Source organism: Puma concolor, chromosome C1 (assembly GCF_028749965.1).
Source record: "Puma concolor isolate L17-30 chromosome C1, mPumCon1.1.hap2, whole genome shotgun sequence".
Lineage (NCBI taxonomy): Eukaryota > Metazoa > Chordata > Mammalia > Carnivora > Felidae > Puma > Puma concolor.
Genome location: NC_141674.1, coordinates 102,208,797 through 102,231,025, shown reverse-complemented (window position 1 = coordinate 102,231,025; position 22,229 = coordinate 102,208,797). Strand labels below are relative to the sequence as shown.

Genomic DNA, 22,229 nt, shown 5'->3' with positions numbered 1-22,229 from the left:
AATTCATTGGCAACCAGACCTGCTTAAAGGTGAAACCTCATTTCCCCAGGGGTTTCAAGTCAGAGAGGAGAAAGTCCCCTCAGGTTACTCCCCCTTCTTTTTTTTTTTTTTTTTTTAATTTTTTTTTTTCAACGTTTATTTATTTTTGGGACAGAGAGAGACAGAGCGTGAACGGGGGAGGGGCAGAGAGAGAGGGAGACACAGAATCGGAAACAGGCTCCAGGCTCTGAGCCATCAGCCCAGAGCCCGACGCGGGGCTCGAACTCACGGACCGCAAGATCATGACCTGGCTGAAGTCGGAGGCTCAACCGACTGCGCCACCCAGGCGCCCCTGGTTACTCCCCCTTCTGCCAGTTTTCAGTTATAACAGAGAATCTTTTCACAAAATATAGTCAATTTATACTTCAGGAATTTAAAACATATTTCATTGGCTCATCTGGACACTGGAAAATCTTATATTCTTTCCCAAGTGACTTGGCACATTGCTTTGGCACACACTAAGAACTCACACACCTGGCAAGCCACCTCGACTTTCCTGACGCTCTGAAGGAGGTCTCCAAACCTACAAGCATTTTGGATGGCAAGCTGTGTTCCATGTGCCCAAATCTAAGAAGCATGAAAACAACCATTCACATACAGAGATGGGGAGACAGGATGGGAGAGAAGAAAGACAGAGGGTCAGGTGAGAAAAAAAAAAAAAAAAAAGAGAGATGGATATACTCATTTGGTCAAGGTTTAATAAAGTCAACGACTTATCCCAGTGAGTTTATTCTTGATTTCTTTAATGTTCATTCTCAGATACTCAGTCATCCTCTGTGATTAACTTGAAGTTTGATATTTTGTTGAAGCCTGGGAATATTGCTGGTCTAATCTTCTAACATTAATTAATACCAATCCAGTGTTTACTCTGGTGGGGCCACAATTCTGCAAACACAGGCAAGATCTGTGACTTGATAGTTATAGTTGTTTCTATCAGCTGTGACTCCGTTGTTGGCTTCACAGCAGCTAGGGGGTCTGAAAGTGTGAGGAGTTAGAGGGCTCTCTAGGACGTGCAGACCCAATGTAATAAAAGTAAGGGCATGGTCCATGCTCCATAGTAACGGTTCTTTATGACATATGGAAAGTGTCCAATATAGTGCCTGGCACACAGTAAAAACTCCCTAATGCTGGTTCCTCTTTAATCATCATCACTGCAAATGGGATTCAGCACTAGGAGTAACTTGGCACATTAGCACTAGGAATAAATTCTTTTCCGGATTATGATCACTCCTGGAGGTTCTGTACCGGATGTGTCTTTGAATCGATATGGATAATAGCACAGAAGTCACTCAATTATTTGTTGACAGAATGAATGAACTAGTACATGAATGTATGAATGACTGAAAGCAGGGCTTGAGTGGGGGCACAGAAAAGCGAGAAGGTATTTTTTCCCTGGGCTGTAGTTTCTCTTGGACATGTTTTAATTTTGCTCTGCATTTGGAAATAGAAAACTGTCTTATCTGTGGGGATCAGTAGGGACTAGTAGGAAGTTGGGAAGGGAGAAGGGAGGTGTCTGGGTGTCTGGAAATCTGGTCCAGTTAGTAAAGATATGGGAAAGAGTGCTTCGAATCTAGGTGAATCTTGGGTACAGGGCTAGATTTTTGGATTTGGAAAATAGGTTTTCCATAGGATTTATGGGGTAACAGGTCACAGTTAAGGGGAAGAGTCATACTATAGTGCATTAACCCATTGATTACTTTATTTATCCACCTTTATTCATTCCGTAAATATTTGTTGAGTATTTGTTATATGTTAGGTATTTCATTACTTACCAAGACACAACCGTGAGCAACACATGGTCCTTTAAAGTCTAGTTGAAGAAAAAAGGGACACCGTTGTTACTATATCAAGTTCTGCATTCCCTAGAATGCATTCTTGCCAGAAACAAATATTTTACAAGTAGTGTCTCCGTTGTGAAGGGCTCTACTGAGGAAAACACTCTTATCTAGGTTAGCATTCCATTTAAGAACTTTTCTTTTCCTTTGTGTGTGTATATAATTCCTAATTATATAAATGGATTTTCCTCTAAAGTCAAAATATAGAACATTTGGTTGCATGGGGTAGCACGTGGGCAAAATGGCCCACAAGAACACTCGCTGGTAATGACAAAAATGATATCCTGTGGCAGTAGCTAACAAGCAGTTTTTAATAGCAGAAAGAGAGAATATGGTAGCATAGTTGGTTCTGGCAGGGAAAAAAGAGACATTGCAAAAGAATTAAGTATTACAATATCCACATTTTTGAAAATTATAGTCTGTGAGATATAGATCTTAAGTCATAATTAGTTCAAGTACGGATTATTTCCTTGGGATGGTTTTCAGGTATTGGGAAGTGATCTTGAGTAATATTTGATACAACCAAATTGCAGAGCCTTGGGAACATTCGGACACCCCTCTATGCTTCCTGAAGCTCATTGTCATGGGACTTGACCTAAAAACACTTTTTACTCAGCCAGCTTTGAGTCATTTGTGGGAATACATGACAAGGTTGGTATATATTTTTTTCTGCCCATTTGGGACACTTCCAGGTTATATAAAGGACCAGTAGAAGTGTGGCAGCAGTAACTTATTTGTGGTCCAAGTGTGGTTTGACAACTGCAGCTCTACAGAACTCCATGCCATCTGCTCTGTCTCTGTTCTCCTGGTGATACTGACTTATGTAAGAGCTATTAAAGATTTAACACAGCAGAGCAGCATGCATGGGGAAACCATTCATCAACATGCAAAAATAACATAGTCCCTAAAAATTACATTTCTTTCAATTACTAGTTCCTAACTGCACTTTATTTTAGGACCCATTACTATTCTTTGGCTACTATATCTTGCTTTCTGCAATTCTCTCTTTAAACTGCTGTAGTTTAAGTGTGGGTCCTGGAAAAATGGTGATGTCAGTGATTTGACTTCCACTTCCCTGGGAGCCTCTCCCATAATTTTTTGTAGAGTCTTTCCATTTTCTATTTGTTGCCCAACCTCTATGAAAGTTTCTTCTCAGGAAAAGATCTGTCACCAATCATTCACACCTTGATGCAAATTTAGACCAGTATGTTACCTTTCCCTGGGGTGTATGCACTTTAAGTTTTTCCTCTAAATATATAACAACATTTTGCCTGTTTCTAGAGGAATTTAAGCTCTATTCCATCAAGCAACAGGATTAGTATTTTACTAGGTGAGAGCCTTCCTTGATGTCCCTGATATTCTACCTGGCAACTCTTATGAATAAGGCTGCTTCTTCCCATAAACTATACATCAATTCCCAATTTAGATATAGACTAAAGGCCTGAACTCATCCTAACCTAGGTGTAGTGGTACAGCCACTGTGAAAAAACAGCATGGAGTTTCCTCCAAATATTAAAAATAGAACTACCTCACAATCCAGTAATCACATTACTGGGTATTTATCCCTCAAATACAGAAACACCACCAAAGGGATATTTGCACCCCTGTTTATTGCAGCATTATTTACATATGGAAGAAATCCATCAACAGATGAATGGATAAAGAAGATGTGGTATATACATATGATGGAATATCATTCAGCCATAAAAAAGAATGAAAATCTTGCCATTTGCAATGACATGGATGGAGTTAGAGAGTATAAAGTGAAGTGAAATAAGTCAGAGAAAGACAAATACCATGGGATCCCACTCATACGTGGAATTTAAGAAACAAAACTAATGAGCAAAGGAAAAAAAAGAGAGAGACAAACCAAGACACAGACTCTTAGATATATTCCCCAGTTATCTGAGGGGAGGCAGGCAGAGAGATGGGGGAGATAAGGGAGAAGAAGGAAAAAAGAAAAAGACTGTGGATTCCATTTTGGGAATACTCTTTTGAGATCTTTCAGATTGCTCACCCAAGGAAAAGCCAGCTGCCATGTTATGAGGCATATACTTGTGAAGAGACCTTCATATAAAGATCTTGTAAAAAACAGGTTGGGACTGGAGAGAAGACTGAATAATTGGACTATTAATTATTTTTATGTTTCAATAATAACAAACTCCCCAAACCATGAGGTCAGGTCTTCCTGAGGACAAGTGGACAGCCTTGGCATTTGCTGAGTCCCCTCCCTCACAGGGGTTCTCACTAAGTTAGTGGACATTGGGCCTAGCAGAATTCTTGGTGTAAGGGATTGAGTCTTGCCAACACTCACATAAATGCAGGTGGATCCCTCATAGCCAAGCCTGCAGATGAGACCACAGCCCTGGCCTATGACTGTAACTTCATGAGAAAATTTGAGCCAGATATACCCATCTAAGACAGGTCTGGATTTGACCCAGTGAAGCTGTAAAATAATAAGTGTTTGTTGTTTTAATTTTTAGAATAATTTGTTACACAGTAATAGAAAAACAAATACAGGGGAGCAGTGACTTGAATTCCAAACAGTGTCCTAAAAGGTGGATTTACACTCTTTGCTTTATACTTTCTGTAAAAGCAAGACTTACTCCTGATGTTGTGTGATAATTCATCAAATTGGCTTGCTGGGGTTCATTGCCAATTCTTCCCTCTTCCTTCCCACTCCTTCCTTGAGCCAGTCACACCCTAACTTAACATGTTTCTTATTAGAAATCCACCATCTTTCCCTCCATCTACCTCCTTCCTGTTTTTATTCAGAGTAAAGAAGGGATAAAATAATTGGAGTTAAAGTGAGACATTAATGCCCCTGAACAGATGCACTTGGGAGTGATGTGACAGAATGTTCAGGAGAATGTGCTGGAGCCCTGGGACAAAATGTGGTTGATGATCACCCAAGATGGCATGCAGAAGTTGAGAGCTAGGGGCGAGGGACCCAGGTGACAGCTGTTGTTTTTTTGTGCCCTTCTTTTGTTGACAATCTGGGAAGGATCCGTTCTGCTGGGTTTTTGTGGGGGAAGAGACTGATGAGCAGGATTTAGGTTTATTCTTAGAATACAGAATCTTTTAGGTTAGCAGTAAAAGCTGAGTTAAGACTCGTTCTCTTTCAATCTCCAGCATCACGTCTGTTGTTTCTTGGGTTAAGGGCAGGAGTGGCTGCTAAGTGAGCAACATTTGTGTCTTCACTGAACAAATTTTGAAGGAAGGAAAAATGCCTACTCAGGAAACACACCCTGACTTCCTTTAAAAGCTTCAGAACATATGTCTTAAGAAAAATACTTCTATTTGAAGCTACTGAAAAGTAAAAGAGGGACTCAACAATAGGTGACAAGGACATTCAAAAGACACAAGGCAGAAACTCAGAAGGGCAGAGTTTACTAACGACACTGATACTCCTTGGTGGAAACAAACTCTAATCCATGACCTTACCACAGAGAAACTCCTATTAAGGGATCACAACAAGGATCAATGAGATGGAAATTAATGAAAGTAAAAAGGCTGACCACGATCAGGTATCTCTAACTGCGCTCGAATTCTCAGGACACTGTGTACAGAAGTAATTTCTTTAAGAAGGTGGCTTTTTTACTTTATCTGAATGCAGGGCTGGATGGAACACTTTTGAATATATCACAGGATAGTGATGTTGCAGGGCTGGCTGTAGGAGGGCAGTTTCTTCCCCCACAGTATGCTGCAAAGCACCTTGCCTTTTACATCCAGTTGGCCAATCAGATTCTGTCTGATTGAAAGGCTCTTTCCTATTGGCTAAAGCAAGCAAATGGTCTGTCTCTGCATACTACATAGCTTCTGATTTTGGCTCCATCAATAGACACACTTCCTTTCTATCACTCAACTGATAATGACAATCATTCAGAACAAAATAAGATGTAAGGGCGAAGCCAGAATAGTAGACACACAAGGCAAGACAACAGTAGCAGAAATTACATGCTCTTTTCCTTTTCTTCTCTCCTTCCATCTCGGGTAACTTTCCCTTTAGATTTCCCTCTGAATTCACAGCATGATAAAAAAGCACTGATTCTAAGCCTCATGAGCTCTTACCTATTTTAATTTGTACCAAAGAGGTATTTGATAAAAAGATGATATAAAAAGCAGGTTGTGACTGGAGAGAAGACTGAGTAGTTGGACAAGTAGTAGTTTGTTTGTTTCAATAACAACAAAGTTCCCAAATCATGAGGTCAGTTCTTCCTGAGGACAGATGGACAGCTTCAGCATTTGCCGGGTCCTATCCTGCATAAGAGTTCTTACTGAGTCAGCAGATATGGGCTTACTAGAATCCTTGCTGGGGCTGGGGGTGGGTGCAGATTAAAACACGGAGCTTATTATGCTCTAAGGCCACGTATATCTCAGGCAAGGAACACTAGAGAGACATAGGAGTATACATGAAAGACTGTTTCTGTGTAGAAGAGCATTTTCATATTTGGAGTAAAGCAGAATGATTAGGCCATTTACTTAAATTTCTTTTGATTTAAGGTTGACACAAGTGATGAGGTCCCGAGTAGGCTATGACTGGTGCTTAAGAAAGTAACCAAGCAAACAAACAAATGTACAAACAAACAAACAAACAAAGCAAATGAAAGTAGTATTGGGCATGGAAAACAGCTTTCATAGAAGTGAAAGGCCTATCTGCTAGTTCAGGTATAACCTATTTGCTACAATAGAAATATATTCTGAGCACAAATGTATTTTAAAATTTCTAGGGGCGCCTGGGTGGCGCAGTCGGTTAAGCGTCCGACTTCAGCCAGGTCACGATCTCGCGGTCCGTGAGTTCGAGCCCCGCGTCAGGCTCTGGGCTGATGGCTCGGAGCCTGGAGCCTGTTTCTGATGCTGTGTCTCCCTCTCTCTCTGCCCCTCCCCCGTTCATGCTCTGTCTCTCTCTGTCCCAAAAATAAATAAAAAACGTTGAAAAAAAAATTTAAAATTTCTAGTAGCTCCATTAAAAAATAAATTAACAAGTTAATTTTAATAATTTATTTTATTTAACCTAACAATAAAAATGTATAATAACAGCATGTAATCAAAGCAAAAAAATGAGATATTTTATGTTGTTTTTACACTAAATCTTTGAAACTCAGTGTATATTTTACACTATGGTACCCTTCAGACTGGTCAAATTTCAAGAATTCAACACAACATGTGGCTAGTGGCTATCGTATTGGGCAGTAAGATTCTACACCATCCTGGCCACTCACCCTCTGTATGACCTTGGCTAAGCCATTTTCTCTTCTATGGCTCATTTTTTCATATCCATAGAAAAGAGGACTAGTCTACATCACTCTTTTTCAAAGTTTTTAGCGCAGGAAATAACATGGATGGATAAGATTTCAATTGTAGTTGTTGGGCAGGAAGTTGTCATTGTATGACATGGCTGTGAATTACACAATCTTTAGAGTCCTCTTTAGACTTATTAGGATTGTCTTGAATGACTGACCCACTTTAAGTTGTGCCCATATTTGTCCAACATTGACCACATGTCAGATCTTGATCACATCTTCTTCAATTCTTATGCCTTTTTTTGAACCAGAAGAGGGAAAGAAAAGCAAGGAGTGTAATATGGAGGAGAAAACTGGAGGGGACAAAGATAGCAGAAGGAGAGAGAAAAGAAGAAGAGTGGAAGGTTTGAGAGTGGAGTGAAGAAAGTACTTTATATATGAATGAATACTGTGAAGCCAAATTAAAACCACCAAGAAAAGAAGTGGACCATGTTTCCACCTCATTCCACCCTTAGGCCTCAGTGACCCTCTTCCAATCCCAGACTGTTGAGAACCACACGATTTAAGTCTATGATTGTGAAACAGACAACTTCCTTGAATAGTCACTCTCTCCTGTCCTTCTTTTTCTCGTATTATTCATCAGATACAGATTGCTCATTTGTTATAAACCAGTCACTGTGCAGGTGCTGGTGGTGGGTGTTTGTAAGGAGTCAGCCTACCCAGCTTATCTCATCTCTTCCCATTGCATTCTCTCTTAATAAAGAACGACGTTACCAAATGTTTCCATCTGGCTGGATTGTGCTGCAGTTATGACTTCAGGACCAGAAAGTGGTTCGCTGAACTCAAGGCTTCTAATCAGGGAGTCCCACGGGGACTATTAGTGCCCACTACCATCCCTATGCTCTTCTGCATTGTCCAGTCTCTCTTATGGTTACTTGGCCATGTGACTAGTGTAGCCTATGGATTGTGAGAAATGATGCTTGTCACTTCAGGGCTGACATGGTGAGGGTCATCGTCAGCTTTCTATATACTCTCTTTCCTCTCATCTGACCATTAAACCATGCCTGGGCCACAGAGGAGAGGAAACCTGGATCCCTGAGCTATGCTTAAGAGAGCCACTCAACCTGCATTGGACTATGATATGAGCAAGAAATAAGCTGTTCTTGTGGTAAGCCACTGGAATTTGGGGGTTTGCTACAGCTGTTGGTGTTATTACCCTGATGGGTATGGTGGCCCATGGCTGGTGAACTTGTTCCTTTCTAAGGGAGACATTGTGCTTGGGTAGCAACCTGAAAATGACCCTGAATGTCAGGGCTATTTATTTCCATTGCATTGAGTATCCTGACCAATACCTATAGCTGACATTTTCTATATTGGTGAGCATGCTTCGCAGTCTTTCTTAATGAACAGGAATGCCATGTGCAGAGGTAGATAGTCCCTGAGCCAGATTCCATATTCAAGGAATACTCATATCAATGAAGGAAATGTAGTTTTTTTCATTGGACCATATCAAGGGAAGAGTCGACATTTTTTAAAGAAAGCACAAATTGTACCTTACATTTTTATCGTTCAAAGTGTATTCCCATCTACCATCTGAAGTGACTCTCACCAGTATATGTGAGATAAACACAATAATATATCAGTTTCAACAGACAGAGAAATTGAGACTTGAAGAAGCTAAGTGACATTTTCCAAGATGATACTGAGGTTGGGATAGCTGAGATCAGAATTCTGTCTGAAGTGCTACTGTGCCACTTGCCTTTAACCAGTGTGCTTATCACGCTAATTTAGGATTCTTCAGCAGTGGATGTAAAATTATGTACCAACAATACCATTTAAGCTTCAAATATAAGTTATTTGTATTTTAAATGATATCATATATCTATTAATGAAAGCTTACATTTTATTTACCCAGCAAATTAGTTCTCCACAGAACTTTCATATTTGTTGTCTTGTTTAATCCCTATAAAAACTGCAAGGAAGGCAGCAAAGGTATCATGCCCATTTTATAACTGAGGAAACTGAGGCCAGAGAAGTTAAGGACAAGGTGGGCAGAGCCAGGATTGAAATCTGTCTTTTAATTCTAAACCTAAAGCTTCCCCCCCCCTTTTTTTTAAATGTATTTATTTATTTTGAGAGAGAGAGAGAGAGAGAGAGAGCATAAGTGGGGAGGGGCAGAGAGAGAGGGAGAAGAGAGAATCCCAAGCAGACTTCACACTGCCAGCACAGAGTCTGACGTGGGGCTCGAACCCACCAACTGTGAGATCATGACCTGAGCCGAAATCAAGAATCGAATGCTTAAGTGACTGACCCACCCAGGTGCCCCAAGCTTTTTCCCTTCTAATATGCTGTTTTAAGACATATGAGAACATCTGTTCTACAAGTAATAAAATATATTTTTTAATACCTAATGAAATAAAATTAACTCCGTCAGCAAAATTTTCTGAATATCTACTAAGTCCCTGGTACGTTCCAGGCCTTCTTCAATCCCAAGTGCCTGCTATTGCCGAGTCTGGCCTGTCTTGTACCATTTGTCAGTTTCTGGCAGATTGATTCTGTGTTAGATGGTGCCAGCTTTCCTGGAGGAGGTAATTCAAAGCCCATTCAGTTCAGGCCCCACACATCTTCCCTCAAAGGATTGAAAGCTGCATCTCCTCATGAGGACCGGTGTGTTTAAATGGGAAAGAATAGGAAACATACTTAGGGAACACTCTCACTCACAGCCCTTCAAGTCCTGGGCAATGGATAGGAGCTTCCTGTGTGATTATAAAACCCCCAGTTGTCCAGGTAGAGAGGACAGCACACATATTCCCCAAGAATGTTGCAGCCAGGTGACTATGGGCTTCCTGCAGATTGTACCTATGTCTCTAGAGACATAGATGTAGTACTGCTCTAAGACTGTTCCTTCATCTTAAAATTTGCCTGTCTTACTTCACATTCCAAATGACTGAATAAATAAGGTTCAGCCATTCATGAAACACTTACTGAATATATGCCATGCTGTGCTAACCTGTGCAGGTGTGCAAATAAGCTAGGATTTGTGTTTTTGTTTTCGGTGGGAACTTTCTAGAAACACTTGTAGTAACACTTTCACCACAGGAAACACTCCAATATCAGGAATATGACATTTGAATTATTCATTGATTTTATATATATATATATATATATATATATATATATATATTTTTTTTTTTTTTTTTTTTTTTTTAAATGAACGTTGACCATGTGACAGGTATTTAGCTGACCACTCGGCACAGAATTGGGAGCAAATGTAGTCATGCTTTCTGAAGTATAGTTAATGTTTTGGGAGGGGCAAGCCTTTTGGTATCCTATGAATCATATAATATAGGAGGTTATCCATACTGTCTTGTTGCAGGGCAGTTCTGCATAAAAGGGTGGGGATTAGTGACTTAAAAACATGTTTTGCCTTCACATTGTTTCTAAGAACCCAATAAATGCTTGCTGACTGACTGATCAAAACCTCATACTAAGTTACATGAAGCCACACTAGTGCCATCTTTTATGTTTCATTTCTAGACAGTACTAGATAAGTGAACATGGGGAGAATAGGTTTAGAACATTTGAGACCATAAGACATGGGTATAAAGGACACCTTAAGTGCCTAGAGTCTCATCCAACTTTGCCCCCTTTTCCTAAATCAACTAGATGATTTTCTTAACCCTCTCAAAGACCCAGATTTCTGAGATGATGAGGTTGAAGGTGGGTCTGCTCTTCATAGACTCTGGTTGGTTATGTTCTGCAGGGAAAGGGGCAGTCACTTGCCAGCAGCAATTTTTCATCATTTCCTCACGGCGTGCAGTTCCGAGGCCTGTAGAAAGCTGTGCGTGACCCAGGCCTTTCTGTAAGTCAGCTAATGATCGCCCAATCCACTGGAGAAAATTGATTGTGTCAAAGCTCATGAAGAGCTATGGGCTGATCAATGTCTCAGTGAAGTCAAGTTTCACACAGAACTGCCCAAAGCTGGAATTAAATGTCAGGTACAATTTAGCACTGACGCCCTAGTAGTGTCTTTGGAGAGGGAGCCTCACAGCTCATTCTGCACGTCAGATTAACTCCCCCATGGCGGGCTCCCTTGGCTAAGTGATCAGGGTCTGGCAGGTTGCCACACCACAAGTTTCTCTGTAAGATCTGCAAAAGTGGGAACTTGGTGCTCAGACTGCTCTGTAGCCGTACATCCTGTCAAAGCTAGAAGGAAAATGTCTTGGGGAAGAAAGGAGAGAGGTGTTGGGTGTCAGGCCTGATTTAAGTAAGGCCATGGCATTGAGTGGGGAGCTGTAAGTGGAACTTTCTGGAAAGAATCCTGTTGGCAAGAAGGCTAAAAGGGGAGCTAGAGGAGGGCTGCTTTGTGCCATGTTATGACCAGGCTTCAGGACCTTTGTGATTTACTTCTGCTTAGCTTCTTGCACTAATGGCCTGCTAATGTTCTTTACATGGCTTCCAATCAAGTCAAAGAGGTAGTTTGATCTACAAAAGCCACGTCTCCCCTGTAGCTTTGTTTTCTTTTTTCTCTTTCCTCTCTCCTCCATATATCAAATCCTACCATCCTTCAATGCCCAGATCAAATGTCCATTTCTTCATGAATCTTCCATTGATTCCTCCAGCTTAAAGGATTTTCTCATCTCCTGAAATCCTGCAGAATCTAACTCTATCATCTTTTATGCCATTTTAAATTTCCATTCTCTATTAGATGATGATTTGAGAATAGGATCCAGGTCTGATTTATTTCCCTGTCCCCAAATTTCTACACAATATTTTCATTACTTCTAAAATGTATAATACTCTTTAATAATGGGTTTATGATACTGAATTTCTATGTATTTCTTTGATAACTGTTGTCAGTCAGTTTAGGCTGTTATAACATATCACCAGAGGCAGGGTGGCTTATAAACAACAGAAATTCATTTCTCACCGCGCTGGAGACTGGAAATCCAAGATCATGGTGCCAGTATGGTCAGGTTCTGGTTAGAGCCTTCTTCAGGATTGCAGATGGCTGACTTCTTGTTGTATCCTCACATGATGGAGTGAGCTAGCTCTCTGGCCTCTTCTTATAAGGGCATTAATCCCATTCATGAGGGCTCCACCTCCTGACCTAACCACCTCCTGAAGGTCCCACCTCCAAATATCATAACATTGGGATTAAGGTTTCAATATATGGGTTTTGGGGGAGACACATCTGGTGCACTATAGAGCCAAAGTCCCAAGTTGCCCAATTGAGAGCATCTGTCCTGTCATTCTGATTAAGCTTCTTCTCCATATTTATGGCCAATATCTGGTTTGTAAATGAGAGACTTTGTTCTTTTTGATTACTTGTGGATGAGGTGAGACCACATGGCTTATTTTAGAATCAATCTTGTATTTCTAATAAATTCAGCTTCTTCTAGGGTCATGTTGAGTTTCTCTGTCAGCATATTTAATGCTGATACACTGCTAGATGCAATCAAAGGTCTCAAATATGAAAAGAGAAGCGTTTTCAAGGAAATCCTCTAAACCAACCAGCAAGAAGTCCATAAGCACCTACTCACATCTCCTCCTTCAACAAACTGAAATAGGGTCTTTATATGTTAAAGACTCTCACTGAACAACTTTGATGGTCTTTTAGTCCCTGCTTGTATTTTCCAACATGTTTGTTATGACTGCTGTAGTCAAACAGTGGAGAATATAGGCACACATGGACTGAATTGTTTTAAGATATTGTGGCTGGTAAAGAAAAGACTAATAATATTATTAACTGCTTTGGGGCTAATTAAAGAACAAAGAGACCAGTGAATGGGCCATGTTCACTGATGATGAGACAAGAGTAGACGAATGACAGAATTTTTATCTATGTTTCCTCTTCATCATGTGAGGCCTTCCATGACTGCATTAGAATTTCAGAGGACTGTTTTCTTCAGCGTGAACTCAAAGCATTTCTATCCATTACTGAAACATACTCTGAAAAAGTAAAGATTTCCTGCCATTGCTAAGTAATTGCTACAGTCATATTGGAATTTTGCATACCTGAGAGCCTGTCTATAATAATGCTGCTTAAAATCCTGTTCAAAGCTAGGTTGCCAAACAGCATCCATCTGTCTCTCGTTGACTGCATTTACTTTGTAGTTTTTTGATCTTCGAAAATCTTTACAATTAGTTCCATTTCTGCCTGAAGTTGTCTCAGTCGTGCAACAACTGTGTTGTTTTTTCTTTTTTCCAAAGCATGAAGATACTATCAAAATAAAGGTTTTGTGAGATCCACAGCAGAGTTTACCACATTAGCAACACTAAAAAGATCCGATTTCCCTCATAATACTTATTTTTCATTGTATATCTTCCTCATTAAAAGAAAGCAGAAAATCTAGATCCCCATCCAAATGATGTACAAGGTGAGAAGTCAGGTTCTACTCCACCATCTTGCTTTAAAAAAAAAAAAGGTCTGCTTCATTTTTGTCTTTACTACTTCATTCAACTCCTTCCTCAAAAGTGGTTTTCAATCAGTATTTGATTGATGCTTGGATGATGAGTGGTTATAAATTCTCAAAGTTCTCTTTCTCAATATGTGGAATCCATAGGACTGAACTGATCCTAGATTGGCCTGAACATGTAGAAGCTGAAGGCACAAGAAAGGCAAGTACTCACACCCTACAAAAGCACCTCATTTGTTAGTATCTATCAAAGCAGGGAGGGATGAGCTGTTAAAGTAGCACAGACTATGTGCCTACTCAATCTGTTGAGCAGTTTACCTACTACCAACAGCACAAACATTCAGGACAAACTGATTTTGCTTGTGTTAGTTAGCATCAATTATAAACTATTTGCATTTGAGTTAGAGCATTGTTATTTTAAAACTTTGAGCAGTGAAAGAAAAGGAAGAAGGATTGAGAATAAAGTGAAAGACAAGAAGTTGAAAGAAAAGGAAAAGAGGATCATGAGACCAGCAGTGAGATACTTAAACTGAAATTTTGGCTTTATCTCTGATTTGTGGTGTGACCATACACAAATTCTGTAATCTCTCTGAGTCTAGCTTTCTTTTCTAAGAATAGGCAAAAATAACTACCTGGTAGGCTTGTTGAAAGGACTAAGTTAGTTTCTGTTTATAAAATGTCTACATACTGACTGGCACCAGGAATGTAGGCTCAAAAGTGATAACTATTTACTGAATAGGTTAGTTTTTGGATACAGCTATGTATATGTGTATATTGGCCATTCATTTTTCAATTTTGAGACTAACACAATTTTCAGTAATTTCATGAGAAAACTCTCATGATCTTAGGAAAAGAGAATGTCTAACTTGTGTAGACAAGCCCAATGAAAGATTTTCATTGCACACAATAGCAATCAATGTTTACTTTACACTTAAGTTTCCAGGGATAGGTCTAAATATTTACATGCATTATTTTATTTAATCCTTTACAATGACACCAAGAGGCAGGTAGTAGTAACCAATCCAATCTTCCAGCTTAAAAACCCAAAATTCAGAGAGATTATGTTTCTTGTCTGGAGTCAGCAACTAAGGCCTGGAAAGGGAATACAAAGATCTCTAACCTCACAGCTGGATCTCTTATAAAAGAAACTCAGGGTATACCTTCTAAGCTTACAATTAAGGCTCCTTACTTACATTTACACATTGTTTAGCAGTTTACAAAGAGATTTCATACAATTCTTACTTGGTCCTTCTAGAGACGATTTTAGGGAGTCAGCCTACTCTTAAGAATCAGTCAGCCATTCACGAAGTAAGACCTAGAGACAGAGATCTGTTCAGGTAGCATAGCTGGGAGGCAGCAGACCTGAACTCAAATGCTGAACTTCCAACTCCAAGTCTGGGGCTCTTTTTATTGCCCCACAGCTGTTAATGGGTTTTAGAACATGCACCTAGCTTGGAATTGATTTTGAAGCCTTGAAGCATAATTTTCAATTAATGTTAATGCAACAAACTTCAGTTCCTTGCTTGCTGTCTCAGGTTTGGGATTATGAGGGACAGGTGTAAAGAGACTTTAGCTCTGGAGAGGAACTCTCTGCACTGGATCCTAATCACCATGGACAATTGCCATGAGCACTTTCTCCTTTTCCTGCTGGCACCTGCGGGAGAGCCTACTTTCTGAAGCCCACTTATGCTGGCAAAGAATCTACAGGAATTCTTTGTAAAAATGTGCAGTCGTTACTTCCTTAGGTTAAGATTTTTATTGCTTAAAAGTTTTCACTGTGAATAATTATATGAAAGGCTTTAAAAAAATATATATGTACCATTTAGAGAATAATGATAAAGCAAACATCTCGCAATCACCTCTCAATTTAAAAACTAGAACTTTTAGGGGCACCTGGGTGGCGCAGTCGGTTAAGCGTCTGACTTCAGCCAGGTCAGGATCTCGCGGTCCGTGGGTTCGAGCCCCGCGTCAGGCTCTGGGCTGATGGCTCGGAGCCTGGAGCCTGTTTCCGATTCTGTGTCTCCCTCTCTCTCTGCCCCTCCCCCGTTCATGCTCTCTCTCTCTCTGTCCCAAAAATAAATAAAAAACGTTGAAAAAAAATAAAAAAAAAAAAACTAGAACTTTTACCAGTGAATTTTCAAAAGCCCTTTCAATGCCCCTTCCTGATCACACTCTAGAAATAGTCACTATCTTGAATTTTGTGTTACTATTTTCTTGCTTTCACATAATTTTATCACCTATATAAGAATCTCCATGAGGCAGATCCTTTAGTTTTGCCTGGTTTCAAATTTTATATGAACTGTATCATATTGCGTGTGTTCTTTGCTATTTGCTTCTCTCTAAAATCTTTGCTTTTGAGATTGACCCACGTTAATGCAATGGATAATTTATTTCAACTATTACATAGAGCTCCATTTTATGAAAATGCCACGATTTATTTATCCATTCTATTGTTTATAGAAATTTGGGTTTTTCCTTTTTGTTACTATGAACAATGTTGTTTTGGACATTTGTACATGTGTCTTCACAAACACACGTATAAGAATTTATCTCCAGGGTATATACATATGTAGGACTTGAATTTCTAGTCACAAAGTATAAGTATGTTCAGATTCACTAGATAATGTCAAACGTTTTCAAAGTGGTTGTATCAATTTATACTCCCTCTTCTAATAAGGAAGAATTGGTTTACATCCTTGCTGCCTCTTGGTGCTTTCAACTTTTCAAATTTTTGTTGATCTGGGGTGGGGGGGGTGGGGGGTGGATAAAATCTGATATCACTGTGGTGTTTTAATTTGCATCTTTTCTGATGATTAATGAAGTTGAATATCTTGATATATTTAAGGATCATTTGCGTTTTCTAATCCATGAAATTCTGATTCATGTTTTTTACTCATTTTTTAATGAGTTGATCACCATTTTCTTTTAGTTCTTCAAATATTCTGATTATTAATATTTCACCCACTTTATGTGCCACAAATACTTTTTTCTAGCAAAAAGATACTAGTTTTTAGTTGTATCTATCTATCAATACCTAAACCAATGATTATCCTGTTCCTACTTTTATATGATGTGACTAAAACTCTTGCTTTTTCTGATCTGCTACCTGATTTACATGATCACGTTCAGTAGGGACCTTCCAGTTCCCTGTTTTGTTACACTGGTTCCGGGACTTCAGAAGTGGTGTGGGCTACCAACAGAAAATGGATCCTGGAACTCGGTTTGGACAGGTTTGTATTCAGTGTCTGCCATTAATTGCTTGTTATTGGATGTTGGGCTGGTTCTCATTTTGTACCTAATGTGCCAATTAAATGTACTTTAGGGGCACCTGGGTGGCTCAATCGGTTAAGCATCTGATCTTGGCTCAGGTCATGATCTCGCGGTCTGTGAGTTCGAGCCCTGCGTTGGGCTCTGTGCTGACAGCTCAGAGCCTGGAGCCTGCTTTGGATTCTGTGTCTCCCTCTCTGCCCTTCCACTGCTCATGCTGTCTCTCTCAAAAATGAATAAAATTTTTAAAAATGTACTTTAAAGGGATGTTGTGTCCTAGTGCTATATTTTATAGTTGGTGAAGTTGATAGGTGCTCAAACAATATTTGGTGTTTAGATTTGCCTTAAGTTCACTGGCATAGGCAGATGTGATACCTCTCATGTAAATGGAAGAGTCAGTGCATTTGATGAAAATTGTAAGCTCTATGCCATTTTTGTAATTGAGAATTTTCAGACCCACTGGAAACAAATTCAGAAATGAAGTCCCATGAGGGATCTTAAATGAATAGGGCACAGTCTTCTCCATTAAGATATGGCTATTTTAAACTGGATATTTGGAGAAATAGAAGGTAAAATTTTAGATATTTAAGCCTTTTTCCACCCTCTGCATAACTGGACACAGGAAATTGCCTTGAAGCAGAGGCTCTGGGTTGAAGAAGTCACTGAAGTTGTTCCTCTTAATTATAAAACTTTATTGCCGATATGTGCTGTTACTTTTTTCTATATTATTTCCTGTGTTGCAAATGCTGCCCTCCCCACATAGAAGACAGAGTTCTGGGAGAGGGTGGCTTTGGGAGTCATCCTCCACTTCTCATTTCCCTTATCCTCATCTATCCGGACTCTGACCAAATCCTCTCTGCTCTCCTTTCACTGTTTCTCATTTAGTTCACTCCACTGTATGCTTGCTGTCACTGCTTTAGTCCTTTCTCACCTTACTGGAAAACTGGAATAGAATCCTAACAGGTCTCCCTTCCTCCATCATCACGGTTCCTCCAATTCATCCTTTTCTTAAAATTTTTTTTAAAGTTTATTTTTTATTTTTGAGACAGAGAGAGACAGGGCATTAACGGGGGAGGGGCAGAGAGAGAGAGGGAGACACAGAATCGGAAGCAGGCTCCAGGCTCCGAGCCATCAGCCCAGAGCCCCACGCGGGGCTCGAACTCACAGACCGCGAGATTGTGACCTGAGTCGAAGTCGGACGCTTAACCGACTGAACCACCCAGGCGCCCCTCCTCCAATTCATCCTTTATCTTGCTGCCAGAGAATGTTTTAAAATAGAAATCTCATTACATCACCTCCTTGTTTTAAAGCCTTTTATGGCTCCCGTGGCCCCCAGAAAAAGGTCTTGTGTTCTTAGGATGGCACATGAGACCAGCTTTTCCCTGCTGCTTCCTCACGCTCCATGTCAAACCTGTCTACTGATGGTCTCTGGCGCTGCCCTATGGTTTCATGCCCTGTTTTCTGGTTTATACTCTCCTCACCACCTTGTAGGCCATTTACCACCTTGCTTACCTGCTTATTCAACACTTAGCCCAAGTGCCAACTCTTCTTTGAAACTGCTCCTGGATCTTTCAGATCACATTGACAATTCCTTTTTGGTCCATTTCACTGTGTAAATATTTCTATTCAAATCAGTCTTACTTGAGTATACTTTGTCTTCCCATTCACTAGATGGTGAACTTCTTAAGGGCAGAAGCCTTACCTCCTCATTCATTAGTGTATCCCTTGCCATTAATGTGGTACCCAGAACATGGGAAATGCTCAACATATATTTGTGGGTATATGGATGGATAGGATGAATGCAGGTTTAAAGGGGAAAGTGGCTTTTGAGCTGATATTTAAGGATACATAGTATTTCAATGGCTGGAGGGATTTCAAATGGAGTGTGGAAATCCCTGGAGGCAGTGCAGTTCAGGGTGGATGTGAGTTATTAGTGAACCTATAAAGAGAAATAAGAACTGTGGATTCAGGTTAGGTGCCAGAGGGCTGTAAATGACAAATTTGTAAGTTTGAACTTTATTTGGAAAGGATAGCCCTTTAGAAAAGATTTTTGAGGTGAAAACAACTGATTCAAACTTTATACTCTAAAAAGAGTTGTCTGGAGCTTTATATAAATTGACTTTGACAAATAAGAGACAGGAGGCAGGCAGATAAGTAATCATGCTGTTGCAAGAGCCCAAGCAAGAGGTAACGAGGTCCAAACTTTCTATCTTTACATCTGACACAGGGCTTAGCAGAGCTCCTTGCTCATGGTAAGTGCAGATGAAATGTCTTGTCCAAATAAAAGGATGAAAAATGAATGAAATTAATGTAATAGAGTCGACGTTTAGGTGTGAGGCAGTCTAATAATGGCCTGTTGTTCTTATTGGTAAAGAGAGAGAGACTGGCTGAGGGACCAATCACAGTTTGCTGTGGCACAGAGAGATTAGAAAAGCCTGCCTTCCTTGTTGCTAAGTCTGGCTTCATGAAAATATGTCAGCGTCTCCTGTTTCCAACCAGTTAGCTCCACTGCAAAGATGCACTTGGTCAAGCTGGAGGAGGGCACCAACTTTATTTTATGACTAGTCAAAGAAGAACCAATCACAGCCAGCATTTATTGGGCACTTAAGGTATCAGAAATAGCTTTGTGAATTTTAATGTTTTATCTCATTTAGTCCTCATTGCAATGCTCTGAGGATTGTACGATTATTTTCCTGATTTAACAAATGAAGAAACCAAAGCATATAAAGGTTGAATATTTTTCCTAAGGTTGCGGAGTTGAGATTTGAATTAGGTAGTCTAACTTCAATCCCACTCTTAACCTAATGCTAAAAAAGACAGATGGTGAAATGTGATTGAAGCCTTCATAGCTTGGTACTAAGAAGCTTTTGAAATATTAACCATTTCCCTATTCCTCTGATTCTCCAGTCCAGCCAGTCACCATATCATTTCTCACTCTTTTCCACCTCGGGTCTTTCATGAATTTTGTTTTGATGGGTTATGAGTACCCTGCTGTTTCCTTCTGGTTATTTCATGTTGAGTTCTCCAAGAAGCCTCTTCTGACTAGCTCCTGGCCATTCTGGTCCCTAACTTGTTCTGTCCTCAAAGTTTATAGGAAGCAGGATGGTAGAGGCTCTAAAGTAGCTTGGCTTTGGTGCCAGACAAAGCTGTGTTTAGATCACATTAGCCATTTATTAACCATGTGACAAAATATTTAACCTCAACACACCAGTTTCATAACTTATAAAGTGGGAATAATATTTACCATGCAGTTTTCTGTGAGTTATTAGTGAACCTATAACGAGAAATAAGAACTGTGGATTTATTTAAACAAGATGATGCACGTTTAGTACCCAGTACAGAGTGGGAGCTCCCTCCAACCTCTCCCATGACTCACATACTCACTGCATTGTTTAAAAAAATGTTTCCTGTGGGCCTCCTATGTGAGGATAATAGTAGGCATAAAACAGGGATGCTATTGGTCATAGGAAGGATGGGTGTTTGTTTTTTTGTTTGTTTGAATCAAATGAAACACCAAGTACAAAAAATAGCAGTCCCATTTCCCATTCTTATGTCTTAATTCCAACCACTATCAGTCTTTTTCATTGTTTGTACTGTTATTTACTTCCAAATGTTTTTTCACTGCTATTTCTTAGTTTATTAGTATTTTACATTACCTATTGACTCCCTCTGGTAATGAGACTGTAATCTCTTTCACACACCTCCTCTACTTTCTTCCCTCCCATTCTTCCATTATAGTGATATTATAATTTTTGGCTAAATCAATATTTGGAATTATGGTATCATGATAATATAAGTATTGTTTACTATGGAGCCAGGCAGTCTACTGAATTATATTTTCTTTGTATACAAAAGTTTGATTTCTTGGAGTTAACAGGTGCTTTTTGAAAAACAAACTTTTGATTTTGGAATAATTTTAGATTTCCAGAAAAGTTGCAAAGATAGTAAAGAGCGTTTCTCTATACCTTTCACCTGGTTTCCACTAATATCGTCTTAAATTATCCTGGTACACTGTCAGTATTAAGAAACCAACATTGGCACATTACTAATAACTCCAAACTTTATTAGGGTTTCAACAGTTTTTCCACTAGTGTCTTTTTTCACTTCCAGAATTCCATCTGAGGTGCCACATTGCATTGTTGTCATGTACCGTTAGTTCCATCATGTCTGTTACAGCTTCTCAGTCTTTCCTTGCTTTTCATGACCTTGACAGTTTTGAGAAGTATGGGTTAGATGTTTTATAAAATGTCCCTCAATATGAATTTGGTTAAATTTTAAAGATTGGAGTTATGGGTTTTTGAGACAAACAGATTCAGAGATAGAGTGCCCTTTTCATCATATTAATGGATACATAACACATCAACATGAATTATCACTGGTGGTGCTAACCTCGATCACCTGCCCAAGGAAGTATTTACCAGTATTTTCCAGTATGAAGTTACTATCCCTGCTCTCTATAATCCACTCTTTGGAAGTAAATCACAAGGTTTGGCTCATATTCACAGAGGGGCGTAACTAGGCTTCATCTCTTGAAACTAGGCTTTATCTTCTTGAGGGAGATATCTACATAAGTTATTCGGGTTTTTTCTTAAAGAAGACCTGTCTCTTCTATTTATTTACTTATTTATTTACATCAGGATGAATTCATAGGTATTTATTTTATATGTTAGATTATATCATATACTGGGTTATTTGTTTTGTTCAAATCATTCCAACTTTGGCCATTGGGAGGATTTCTTTCAGGCTGACTCCTGCATCTCTTTGACATGATCCCATGCTTATGTTTTTTGAGTATTTTCCTACTTTCTGCCACTACAAAATGCTCAAGTCTCTTCTTATATAATTTTCCCTTCTTGGCCTTAGCATCAGCCATTTCTCTAAGAGTTTCAGTTCCTTTTAACGGGGAATGGTATTTAGAAATCATTACCTGAATATGGGTTGTTTTATTTTTATTGCTTCGTTTTCTATGTGTCTGTCATTGATTTTTCCTAAGTGCTCCAGTGGATCTGCCAACTGCCTTTTATTTACAAAAGCTGAAACAATCATATAAGCTGTCAGTTCCATTTCCGCTGAGATACCAGTCTCCTAGAGTCATCTATCCTCTTGATTACACTTGCCCTTTATTCCAGGCCTGCTTCACTGCTGTCTTCCTGGACTTTCCTCCTCTGTCAAATAGGACTTTTCTTTGTTATTAAATTATAATAGAACTTCCATATCCTGGATCCCAAATCTCACTTTGTTTTGGTTTGACTGGAGTGTGCATTCATATGCTGGATAGCATACTTGGTAGATATACCTCAAAAAGTATGGAGGAGATCAAAGTTTTGACCTGTAGGTCTGAAAACGTGTTTATCCTATCCTCACATAGATGGATAGATTGGTTGTGCATCTGAGTGTTTAAGGCACTATTGTATTATTACATTTTC

At 39.5% G+C, this 22,229-nt stretch overlaps 1 pseudogene; it reads right to left on the bottom strand.

The window, feature by feature from the left end:
• Window positions 1-10,779: 10,779 nt before the first annotated feature.
• Window positions 10,780-22,229, bottom strand: part of LOC112865090 (eukaryotic translation initiation factor 3 subunit E-like) — a 34,059-nt pseudogene continuing 22,609 nt past the window's right edge.